This window comes from Pristiophorus japonicus, chromosome 21 (assembly GCF_044704955.1).
Source record: "Pristiophorus japonicus isolate sPriJap1 chromosome 21, sPriJap1.hap1, whole genome shotgun sequence".
In the NCBI taxonomy this organism is placed as follows: domain Eukaryota; kingdom Metazoa; phylum Chordata; class Chondrichthyes; family Pristiophoridae; genus Pristiophorus; species Pristiophorus japonicus.
The window spans coordinates 3,225,557-3,239,096 of NC_091997.1; the positions used below are offsets into that span (position 1 = coordinate 3,225,557).

The following is a 13,540-nucleotide window of genomic DNA, read 5'->3' on the forward strand; positions in this document are numbered from 1 at the left end:
TAGAACATAAGAACATAAGAATTAGGAACAGGAGTAGGCCATCTGGCCCCTCGAGCCTGCTCCGCCATTCAACAAGATCATGGCTGATCTGGCCGTGGATTCAGCTCCACTTACCCGCCCGCTCCCCATAACCCTTAATTCCCTTATTGGTTAAAAATCGATCTATCTGTGATTTGAATACATTCAATGAGCTAGCCTCAACTGCTTCCTTGTGCAAAGAATTCCACAGATTCACAACCCTCTGGGAGAAGAAATTCCTTCTCAACTCGGTTTTAAATTGGCTCCCCCGTATTTTGAGGCTGTGCCCCCTAGTTCTAGCCTCCCCGACCAGTGGAAACAACCTCTCTGCCTCTATCTTGTCTATCCCTTTCATTATTTTAAATGATTCTATAAGATCACCCCTCATCCTTCTGAACTCCAAGGAGTAAAGACCCAGTCTACTCAATCTATCATCATAAGGTAACCCCCTCATCTCCGGAATCAGCCTAGTGAATCGTCTCTGTACCCCCTCCAAAGCTAGTATATCCTTCCTTAAGTAAGGTGACCAAAACTGCACGCAGTACTCCAGGTGCGGCCTCACCAATACCCTGTACAGTTGCAGCAGGACCTCCCTGTTATATTTCTTTTTAGGATTTGTTTTCTCTGGTGAAAGAAAGGTTAAATAGCACAATTTGGAAAATGAAAAGTTAAAGTAAGCAATTTAAAAATAAAAATTGACTTATCAATCAGTAAGCACTTGAAATAATTTACTGGTATCTCAGCACCCTGTGATGAACTGGGAGAAATTTAGATCAAAAGTTATAAAGGTGGGAAAATAAATTTTGGTTAAAAAGGCAGAAACCAGTGAAAATTTTTATTTTTGTGATTCCAGCTATTTATCCTTAACTCATTGTAACCTTTAAAAAAATGCCATTTATGATACATTCAATTTATGAAAAGCACTGTCAGACAGTAAATCCTTTTGTGGATATCATGACTCACTTTCAAGTCTTGATAATTCTCAGGCTGACCTTTTTCCCCCAAACCTATTATCGATAGTGTTCACTGTACAAATACAGTCCACTCCTCTTAGAACAAAGTTACTTAATCTAAATTATCTAATAATTCAATTTTTAGCACAAAAAAGGGATATAGACCGGTTAAGTGAGTGGGCAATAAGGTGGCAGATGGCGTATAATGTGAGAAATGTGAGGTTATCCACTTTGTTAGGATGAGTAGAAAAACACATTTTTTTTTAAATGGTGAGAAATGATTAAATATTGGTGCTCAGAGAGATTTAGGTTTCCTCATACAGGAAACACAGAAAGTTAGTGTGCAGGTACAGCAAGCAATTGGGAAGGCAAATGGCATGTTGTCCTTTATTGCCCAGGGGGTTGGAGTACAAGAGTAAGGAAGTCTTAGCACAATTGTACAAGGCTTTGCTGAGATCACACCTGGAATACTGTGAGCAGTTTTGGTCTCCCCTATATGAGGAAGGACTTGCCTTAGGAGTGCTGCAACAAAGGTTCAATAGATTGATCCCTGGGTTGAGAGGGTTGTCCTATGAGGAGAGTTTAGAAGAATGAGAGGTGATCTCACTGAAACATACAAAATTCTGAGGGGGATTGACAGGGTAGATGCTGAGCGGTAGTTTCCCCTGGCTGGAGAGTCTAGAACTAGGAGGCGTAGTTTCAGGATAAGAGGTCAGCCATTTAAGACTGATTTGAGGAAGAATTTCTTCACTCAGAAGGTTGCGAATCTTTCGAATTCTCGACCCCAGAGGGCCGTCAATGCTCAGTTGTTGAGTATATTCAAGGTTGAGATAGGTAGATATTTGAACCCGAGTGAAATCGAGGGATATGGGGATCGGGTGGGAAAGTAGAGTTGATGTCGAAGATCAGTCATGATCTTATTGAATGGCGGAGCAGGTTCGCAGGCCCGTATGTTCTTTTGCTCTTACACAAGCATATGCTATCTTCCTACAGTGCCCTGCCAAGCTTTGTGGTTAGTAATGTCAGCAGAATAACGACATTCAGTTACTCCTTCCACTGTGTTCATTATTTTAGTGTAAATAACGAAACCGAATTAGACTGAGAAAATGATATAAGCAGAGAACAAATGAAGAATTGGCCAAACAGAGTCTAGAAAGGTTCTCGACTCGAGGGAAGCCGAACAAAATTACCCTCATCATTTTTCTCATTGTGATGAGGGACATCAATGCCAAGGAATTGGGAAAATTTTTATTGTCTTGGGGATCCAGTGTCAGCAAGAAAGCGTACACAGACACAGGCCAGATGTAGAATAAAAGATCCTTCTACCTTGCCTCAACAATGTGTATTAAACCCAACTCCAGAAGATTACTTCTTACTGCACTCAACATGGACATTTTCCATACGAGTCATCTTTGTCCCATCTCTGAGTGAGTCAATTCACTGTCTATTTCCACTGAAATATGCAGTTTTGTGCTATATCCTCTTGCCTACGAGAGACTTGAGATTACCCAAACTCTTCACATAGGACCCTTACAATCTAGGTTCCAGAGGTAAAAGCACAATATGCTAAACCCTCATCCAGAAAAATGGTGCTGCTGCAGGAACTTGGTCATCTTATCTACAAGAGTGTTCACACTTGCATTTCACCCATCGTGAATGCTCATTAGGAACTGTGCCTTCAGGATCAGGCATCATGTGGAGACCGAGGCAATTTCCTGCAAGGAACGAGAGGAAATTGGAGGATAGGTACCTCAAATCGCCCCATCTTCTGGTGGGCAGCAACAGAGCACCACTGGCAGAAAATTGGTTAATGATTGATGCATGCATATGATGGACCTGAAGAAAGGGGAGCAGGAGAGATTTTTTTTAAAAAAAGTACAAGACTGATGTGGAAATATGAATATCATATTTTTGCACATTGGGCTAAAGTTTGTAATAGGACTTTTTTAAATCCAAGCAAAAACTAAAGGCACAGTACTTGTTCTTAATGTGGCTCACTATCGAAGCTATTACAAGAGGCATCATCTCCATTTTTGAATTAGGCATTTCAATTACAAAAATGAGGCAAAGTGAGTGCCAAACATTCAAACTCTCCCCATGTGCATCAAACAGCTGTGGGCTGTTGACTGGGATTTGTAGATTACCAGTCCCTTCTGTTGGAACAATCTAATGGCAGGTGCTTGCCACAGGGCATAGTTCCTGCTTCGTCAGTATGCAATCAGCACCTTGGCAAGCTACAGTGGCTTAATGCCATCTGAGAATAACTGCATTGATAAGCAGTTTGAGAATGTGGGAGAGCTCATTCCTAATATGCCTGTATCTGGATTGTAAAGAAATGTTATACCATGAAAGTTGCAAGACAAACAAGCTCATGATTTCCACAGAACTTGACAGAATGCAGGGCTACTCTGGAGCTAGCATTGCACCAAAGCAACAGAACACTGGAGTCAAGCTTCTCGACAGCAAATTGATGATCACAGCACAGCACGTCTCTATCCCAATGCTACTTGGGTACAAGCAAAGCATCTGATTCAACTGCAAGGAAACGCACGATTTAAAAAAGAAGTTTTGCCCTCATCTCCTGCAGACACTGGACCAGGCTGGGGCACGATTCCATGGGTACGAACTGCTCCCAGTACCTTGACCAAATGATAGTCCTCCTGTGTGTGCCTAGGCAGTGAGTGTTGGCAAGCTATTTAACTGTTGGGGAAAAAAACAGCTTGGCCTGATCTTTACCCAAAGTTCACATATACACACACATTTTCGAGCAAAGGTCACTGGATACGGACTGGGAAGCTCTCCCTAATTTTGTTAGCCCCCACTCCTCCCTCTCCACCGGGGCGAGGCCAAATGTAGTGTCCTCTACTACTGCACTGGTTGAGATCAACTAATCCAGCACAGACTAGGAAGACATCAAACTGGATACCTTCATGGTCTGTACAGCTAGGTTCCACACTACTCAAGTGTACTTAGCAGCTGAGCAAGAAAGTTAAGACTTGACGTTCATAAATGCGAGTAACCCACATAGAAATGCTCAATTAGTTCCAGAATAGGGGCACAAAATCCCTTTCGCACTCCTTTTGTTGATATTCAAACTTCAATCATCCAGAAGAAATTATGAAATGGTTTTGGTACAAAGTGAAATTGTCTATGCAATTTTAAATATATATATTGTCTCCTCCCCACCCCCTCCCCCACCCCACACAAAGTTATTTTCCCATCTCTCCTAAATATAATGATAATATAGCTATTCTTCATGTGTGTGCCTATATGGTGAGTGTTGGCTGCCTACTTAACTATGGAAGGCATCAAAGCTGAACCCAATCTTGTTCTCACCCGACATCTAAACGTGTGCACTTTTCAGCCTGATGTCAGTGCTCCGATTTGTTGCCAATTGTTCATAGGAACAGGAGTAAGCCATTCAGCTCCTCGAGCCTGTTCCACCATTCAGTTACATCATGGCTGATGTGTACCTCAACTCCATTTACCCACCTTTGTTCCATATCCCTGGATACCTTTACCTATCAAAATTAGGTAAGATGATGGAATGAAGCTTATGGTAATGAATATTTTAATGTGCCATTTTTTTTAATGACTCATGGGAAATATCAACTTATCGCACATGGGCGATAAAAATTTTTTTAGCTTTCGATGGACACTAAAAAGTTATTTGAGTTGGAAAAATTCACCCAAGGTGCGCAAGTCCCAATTTTGCTCACCTGCCAATAATCTCTCTGCTCAGGTTCAGCAAGTGATATTGGGAGTATTGCAACAAAGCAACCGGATAACAAACAGGGCACTATTTGTAGCACTGCAAATGGCGTCCCACCTGAGTTTAGCTAAATCACAGCGCACCAGGGATCTAATCCATGACATTCTGAGCAGAACAGTTTAGTGCTACACTGGGCGATCTGGGAACTAAAAATAGAAAATTTAATCTATTGCTTATTTTGGTTTTAAATTGTTGATGCGTAAAGAATATTACAATTGATCTCAATTCTTCTCGGGGATTTGCACTTGTGAAAAATACTTTATAATTCATTTTGAAAAGATGTGACTTTTGCATTTTAAATCCTGGGTGAGGCAAAAAAAGATTAAAAAATCCCAGGCCAATTTGGGAGGAAAAAATCTGGTAAATTCCTCTCCGACCCATCTAGGCGATCGAAACTCGTCCAGGAGATCGCTCTGACCATAAATCCCCTGCAGTACCTACCCTTCTGTAAGAGTTCATCTCCGCTGCAGCCAGAAACCAATCCAGCTTTCGCTTGAAGGGATTCAGTGAGTGCATTCGTCACATGAAACAGCAGCTTGTTCCAGAGGCCTACTACTCTCCTGTTTACCTCCTGACATCTAACCCAGATCTAGCCCAATACAACTTAAATTTGTGCCCCCCGATCCTGCCTAACCTATTTGAAATAAGCTCTCAGCTGGAACACTGTCTATTCCCTTCATTATCTTATAAACCTGAGTCAGATCCCCCTAAGTCTACACTGCTCTAAAGTAAAGAGTCCCAACTCTTTTAACCTATCTTAATAACTAAGATGCTTTAGACTTGGGATTAGTTTAGTGGCCCTTTCCAGAACCTCAATATCATCCACCATGTGAGGAGACCAAAACTGGACAGTATTCCAAGTGCGACCTGACTAAGGTCTTGTACGCAGACAAAACAGTCTCGCCTCGTCTTATACTCGATTGCCCTATGGATACACCCCAACACCCTATTTGATCCAGCTATCACTGCACGATATTGTTCGTGTACCTTTAAGGAAGTAGGCACTAGAATGTCCAAATCTCTGTCTATCTCCACCATCTTTAATGTCTTTCCCTGGAGGGTGTTGAGCGTTTGCCCGGCCCACACCGCAGGAGGTCTAAGTTATGCGTTATTTTCCAGTCCCGAGCCCAATCTCCCCACATGTTCAGACCTGCCTGAAACAGATGAGCATCTTCTACAGTTCTGGCACTCACACAGATCGTGGTATCATTTGCAAATTGTGGTCCCAACCTCAATATCCAGCTCTTGCTATTGAGGGAGTGCAGCGAAGGTTCACCAGACTGATTCCCGGGATGGCAGGACTGACATATGAGGAGAGGCTGGATCGATTGGGCCTGTATTCACTGGAGTTTAGAAGGGTGAGAGGGGATCTCATTGAAAACATAAAATTCTGACTTGATTGGACAGGTTAGATGCAGGAAGAATGTTTCCGATGTTGGGGAAGTCCAGAACCAGGGGTCACAGTCTAAGGATAAGGGGTAAGCCATTTAGGACCGAGAGGAGGAGAAACTTCTTCACTCAGAGAGTGGTTAACCTGTGGAATTCCCTGCCGCAGAGAGTTGTTGATGCCAGTTCATTGGATATATTCAAGAGGGAGTTAGATTATTGCCCTTACGGCTAAAGGGATCAAGGGGTATGGAGAGAAAGCAGGAAAGGGGTACTGAGGTGAATGATCAGCCATGATCTTATTGAATGGCGGTGCAGGTTCGAAGGGCCGAATGGCCTACTCTTGCACCTATTTTCTATGTTTTTATGTTTCTATGCATCACTAGTAGTGCATCACTAGCACTACAATATCCTTGGTTTGTTTGGTGGGCAGGATCAGAAATTTCACAGCCTTCAGGAATACTATTTCATACAGTGAAAATCCAATATCATTCTGTTAGATGTGTAGCAACATTGTGCAATAGCGTGCTACACTTCACATCGTACCTGAAGTTAGGCTATAGATTCTACCAAAACTGGGCCGTAAAACAGAGAGAATATCTAATCCATGACAAGTCTTAGGTTTCCATTCTCTTGTGGAAGACTGTCCCAACACACTCACACTGCAAGGTCTGTCACATTTGTAGAAGAAATGCTGAAGAAAGAAAGACTTGGATTTATATAGTGCCTTTCACGACCACCGGACGTCTCAAAATGCTTTACAGCCAATGAAGTACTTTTTGGCGTTTAGTCACTGTTATAATGTGGAAAATGCAGCAGTCAATTTGCGCACAAGCAAGCTCCCATAAACAGCAATGTCATAATGACCAGATCATCTGTTTTTGTTATGTTGATTGAGGGATATTGGCCAGGACACCGGGGATAACTCCCCTGCTCTTCGGCATAGTGTCATGGGATCTTTTACGTCCACTTGAGAGGGCAGACGTTGGTTTAACGTCCCATCCGAAAGATGGCACACCTCTGCCAGTGCAGCACCCTCAGCACTGCACTGGCACAAGCCAAATTTGGCGCAATATTCTTAATAAAATGAAGTGTGATTTATGACACTGGTATTCTGACCTTGAATGAGAATCCAATCAGGTACATCCTTATCTTGAGTTCATTGTGTCTTACAAAATTCTGGCAATACTTTTTAAAAAGCACATCTTTGAATAATAGTTAAAAGCGTTTTTCATTTAGTGCAAGCACAGATGCTGGACAAAATCCAGCGATAGGGCTGAAATATCATGTTAAATTCCAAGGCAGGCTTTGGAAGGAACATCTTTGACCTAAATGATTCATGTGTTCTTAATGCTCATTGAGTGCCTCATAGAAGCAGTAAAAGGTTATCTGGAATGCTGCTGTAAAAGCCCACTGATCCAAAAACATCCTCGCATACAACCTGGAGATAGCGACAAAAATAGAAGGACATACCCTTCAAAAAAGGAAAAACTTGTTTCTTCCAGTTGATTTGTGCTGCAGCTTTAGTGGAGATAAGCCTTCTTAAAGATGGAGAGTTCCCATCATTTATCATTTTAAAAATCCTACTTCCATATAACTCTGAACTACAACTATTTTTGGGGGGAGGGGTGGAGGGGGGAGAATCGCTTTAATGTACAGAGTACAATTGTTAATGGTAACTTGGAGAAACTGAAGCTCTATTTTATTACAGTCTTGCCTTCAGAGGCTGAGCTCTGGTATAAATGAGATAATATGCATGCCTTTGGAAGAAGAGAGCAATGTAAAGACTGCTTTCAACCACTAGATGTTGCTAGTTCATTTAGTAACTACTGCAACCTGGAACGTTTTCCAAAAGTACGCTAAAGACAGTCAATTGCAGTTCATGGGTATTAAATCAGAACTTTTTCTTTCCTTCTACATTTTTTTCCTAAAATCCCACTGTGTAAGGTGAACAGTGATTCAGCTCATTGGTGCTGTAATTGCGGCTTCACAGAGAGTTAGAACTGGAGGAGTCTCTGTTATTTCCCCCTCACTTCCCCACTCCAATTTCCCCTCTCAATATGGTTGTCTTGCACTGGGCAGGTTCAGTTGCTGCAGTAGCTCTCCAGTACCTCACCATGTGGCCATTCTTTGTGTATAAGCCTATACAGTTCGTATTTCTAACCACTGGGGGGGGTAGGGGTTAGCATCACAGCCAGGCCCAATCCTGTCGACACAGGGGCACTTTTCAGCATGGGTCAGACGATAGTAATTAATGCCCATCAATCATTCCTGTCCCACGCCCAAATTGAAGCACCATGCTGGAACAATTGGAACTAAGAAATCCATGTGCACACACACACACACACACTTCTCTACCCCAGACGGCTGTAGAAGCTCAATCGTTCGAGATAGCAAAAGGTTCATAATGCAGATATACTAACATGCAGGATTAACACAAGCAATACCAGTAAAATACTGAATATTCTAATACAGATCATTGTTAAGAAAAGATAACATGCAGTTATTCCTTAAAGTGGGTTCAACCATATAACCTACATAGTCTCAACCAAAACTATACTGCCTGCATTCTGTCCCGCTCACCCACCACCCTTGTATTTTCTGACTTTCATTGGCCCCCAGTCCCCAAACACCTCAAATTTAAAATTGTCGCCTTCATTCATTCATCCTCCCTATCTCTGTAACCTTCTCCAGCCCTACAATCCATTGAGAAATCTGCATTCCTCTAACTCTGGCCTCTTATGCAACCCCCAAATCCTTCGCCCCACAATTGGCAGCCGTGACTTCAGCTATCTAGGCTCTACGCACTGGGATTCCCTCCCGAAACCACTTTTCCTCTCCATCTCTCTCCTCCTTCAAGACCCTCCTTAAAAGCCATATCCTTGACCCAAGTTTTTAGTCTGCCCTCCTCATATTATTTGGCACGGCATCCATTTTTGTCTGGTTACACTCTGAAGTACCTTGGAATGATTATCTGCATTAAAGGCACTCAGTAATGCACATTGTTCTTGTTGTCATCCAGTTTCATTTCATTCTTATAAGTTTCCACCTCCTCTCTCTTGAACCATACCACGACAGAGTATGTGTCAGCAACTTCCGCTCAGGTGCTCTTAAAGCAGCAGCAGCTGTCGTCTTAATTTAGCCCTTTGAAGAAAATCCTCTCCTCTGTTTGCTGCCTCCCTTCACAACCTGCCTTTGATTAGAAATGAACCTCGTACATCTAGACTGCTCTACAAGTTTTCTCCTGTTTTCAGATAACTTCGCTGATTTTTTTCCCAATCTTCTCTCACTGAAAATGTAATTTAGAAACAATGCAGCCATCAGAGGGAGCTGATACCACATTTGTCCCTGAATTACTTATTGGGAATGGTAGCATAGTGATAATATTACTGGGCTAGTAATCCTGGACTAATGATCCGGAGACAAGAGTTCAAGTTCCACCACGGGGAATTTAAATTCAGTTAAATAAATCTGGAATAAAAAGCTAGTACTCGTAATGGTGACCATGTAACTACCGGATTGTCGTAAAAACCCATCTTGTCCACTAATGTCCTTTAAGGAAGGAAATCTGCCGTCCTTACTCGGTCTGGCCTATGTGGGTCCAGACCCACAGCAATTTGGATGACTCTTAACTGCCCCTCTGAAATGGCCTAGCGAGACACTCAGTTGTCAAGGCAGTAGCTCATCCCCTGGAGTCCCAAGGGACCCACAATCCCTTGGGAGCACAGATATTTAAGGAGGCCTCACAGGTTGGAGAGGCACTCTGGAGATCTGCAATAAAAGACTACGGTATGGTTCAAGGGCAATTAGGGATGGGCAATAAATGCTGGCTTTGCCAGTGATGCCTACATCTGCAAAAGAATTTTTTAAAAACTTAGCAATTAATCTGCCCTCCTGTGTAATGCCATCTCAGGAGCATTGCGGACAAACACTCACCTTAGCCTCCAACCTCACTGCTCCTCAATGGATGCTATGCAAGCCATTGATCCAGGTATATGCTAATAATGTAAATTGTTTTGTGGCGCATTTTACCTCATGGTATGTCCACATCCATATCCACATACTGCAGAAGCAGTGGTCACGGTATGATTGACACTTCCACCTGCTCGGTGCAGGATACAGCAGTGCTTTGTACGGATTCAAACTTGGTCAAAGCATTCGGAGAAATGATGAACACTTCAAAGACAGTTCACTGAAAATAAGAGTGAAATGGGATGCTACAGAGTAAGCAACGTGCATAGTTTAAAAAGGTAACAAACCTGCTTATACTCCGTTCGCACGCAATGCTTTTCCACTTCACCAGGTAAGGGAATTACAAAAAGCTTCCTGCTGTAACTATTCTGAGTAAATGTTAAGTCAAGCGTTCCCTTAAGGATAAAGAAAATGTTACAGAACTACATAAAACATAATACAAAGAATGTTTTGCAGTCCTGCCAGAGCCTGAGTAAAAACCACCTATGTGCTTAAAAAAAAGTGTTTTTTTTGAAGGATTTTGGACATAAATCAAAGCTTTAAAGCCTTTTCAGGCAGAGCTGTAGGAAGCAAAGATTATGAAGACGACCATTATACCCTAGGAGATATGACACTCGAGTTATGTTACAGCCTGATCAAAAAACCCTGTTGTCAATTTATTTGTTGCATCAAACTTTCAGGATTCAGCCTCGAAGGCATGCAACTCTCTGGTTGTCCATCTGCCATCACATACAATGCTGTAGTGCTGACAGAAACAGTAACTTGTGATGTCGTAGGTCACATATTTCTTTCATACAACTGTTCATTGACATTCTAGTAAATTCCTGCATTTCTAAACTCCAAATACAGATGTCAGGATGTGATTCTGTTTGATGGAACAATTACTATTTAATACCTCCCTGTTTTGAGAGTGATTTCTCATGCAGCAGTGGATACATCTCAAGCTACCCCATCACGCCTAATCAAAAGGGCATGGAAGTGACCTCATGCTCAGGGGTGAAATTTCACTTTTACCTCCAGGTGAAAAATGGGTAAAAAGACTTGGATTTATATAGCGCCTTTCACAACCTCAGGACATCCTAAAGTACTTTACAACCAATGAAGTGCTTTTTTTGAAGTGTAGTCACTATTGTAATGTCGAAAATGCAGCAGCCAATTGGCACATAGCAAGGAGACACAAACAGCCATAATCATCATAGGCAGTCCCTTGAAATCGAGGAAGACTCACTTCCACTCTAAAAGTGATTTCTCAGGTGACTGTACAGGAATTACAGTCTCAGTCACAGGTGGGACAGACAGTGGTTGAAGGAAAGTGTGGGTGGGACTGGTTTGCTGCACGCTCCTTCTGCTGCCTGCGCTTGATTTCTGCATGCTCTCGGCGATGAGACTTGAGGTGCTCAGCGCCCTCCCAGATGCTCTTTCTCCACTTTGGGCGGTCTTTGGCCAGGGATCCCCAGGTGTCGGTGGGGATGTGGGGATCAATCAGCAATGTGATAATGAACAGATAATCGGTTTTAGTGATATTGGTAGTTCGCGAATCAGCCACCCGTTTTTACACCTCGCCCGATATTCTGAAGTCGATAGAAACGGAAATCGGGCGGTGTGCAAAGGGGACGATTGATCCACAATCGCCCGTTTTACGCCTGGCGGTAAAAGGAAGTCTTCACCCTTGCATTTCTGTCATTAACCCAGTTAGGAGGGAGGCATTAGGGATGTGATCAGGGTTGTGGGTGTAACTACCCTCAAGTTTTCCTCCATTCTTGTCACACTCAAATCAAGACACACCAGCAGGCAAGTGCAACAATGTAGAGGGATATGGTTGGTGGCTTTTTGGGGCGGGTGTTAGCGGTTGATTATCCTGGCATGCTTTTTTTCATGCAATACCATTGAAAGCATAATATACTGTGGCCGGTGCACGTTTAAGGAAGCATCCAACACTATAGACAAGCAGTCACATAATTAGTGGGGCCAGCTGGTCTGCTAATCAAAGCTTCCTTTGGGATTAGGAGCCTCTGCATATATTAATCATTTGCCAAAACAAGATATTTTCTATTCTGTCTGCAGATGTAGGTGTACGAGTATATGGTCACAGATCGCTCTCATTAAGTCCTTTTTTGAAGTGTGGTCACTGTTGTAATGTAGAAAACATCACGACCACTGGATATCTCAAAGCGCTTTACAGCCAGTGAAGTACTTTTTGAAGCGTAGTCACTGTTGTAATGTGGGAAACGCGGCAGCCAATTTGCGCACAGCAAGGTCCCACAAACAGCAACACATAAATCTAGACTGACGCACCAGTGCAGTGCTGAGGGAGTGTAGAACTGTCGGAGGTGCTACACTCTTTTGGATGAGACGTTAAACCAAGGCCCCGTCTGCCCTCTCAGGTGGACGTAAAAGATCACACGGCACTATTCCGAGGAAGAGTAAGGGAGTTATCCCCGATGTCCTGGTCAATATTTAGCCCTCAAATCAACAAAACAAAAACAGATTATCTGGTCATTATCACATTGCTGTTTGTGGGAGCTTGCTGTGTGCAAAGTGGCTGCTGTGTTTCCCACATTACAAGTGACTATGCTTCAAAAAGTACTTCATTGGCTGTAAAGCACTTTGAGACATCCAGTGGTCATGAAAGGCGCTATCTAAATACAAGTCTTTCTTTCTTTTCCATGCACCCAGATCTGCCTACTTTTTTGGTCCTTCTCTTCTTCCAAACACCTCAGATTACCACTGGGAAATCTACTGGTGCCAGAAATGATGCCAAACACTATCCCCTGCACCCCCCCCCCCTCACCCCAGAACAAGGCCCATGAGAAATTAAGTGCCAGCAGCAACAAAATAAAGTAACACTATAGCTGAACCTTAACATTACAATGTATTTTCAATGGACTTCTGTATAATCACCATCAGCTAACAACCCTGAAGTAGGGTTAAGAATCTATGGCTTGTACATGGAATGTTGAAAATTGAGATGCTGACTCAGACAGATCATAAAGGTTGCAGATAATGGATACCCTGTATGTTTCATTGCCACTTGTCTCCAAACCTCATTAGAGCCTTGGTCCAAAAAACATGGACAAAAGAACTGAATTCCAGAGGGGAGGTGAGAGTGACTGCTCTTGACAACATGGCAGCATTTGAACGAGTGTGGCATCAAGGAGCCCTAGTAAAATTGAGGTCAACGGGAATCAAGGGGAAAACTCACCACTAAGTCTTCACTTAAAGGGGAGAGCCTCCGCGATTTTGAAACTGGGCCACCAGGGAGGGTTTTGGCCGGGCCAGTGGTCTGGCACCCAAGCGGGGGTGCCAGGCTGCATGCTGGCGGCCTGGCCAATCCCGAAGGCATAACTGCCGACATGGCAGTTGGCCGACACAAAGAAAAACATGGTGGCAGCGGCAGTGCATCCTCCCCTTTAAGGGAAGCCACACCGCTGTTGCAGGA

At 43.1% G+C, this 13,540-nt stretch overlaps 1 protein-coding gene across 10 annotated transcripts in view; it reads right to left on the reverse strand.

The window, feature by feature from the left end:
• raraa (retinoic acid receptor, alpha a) overlaps nucleotides 1–13,540 on the reverse strand; it is a 634,542-nt gene that overhangs the window by 574,285 nt on the left and 46,717 nt on the right. The window lies entirely within an intron of this gene.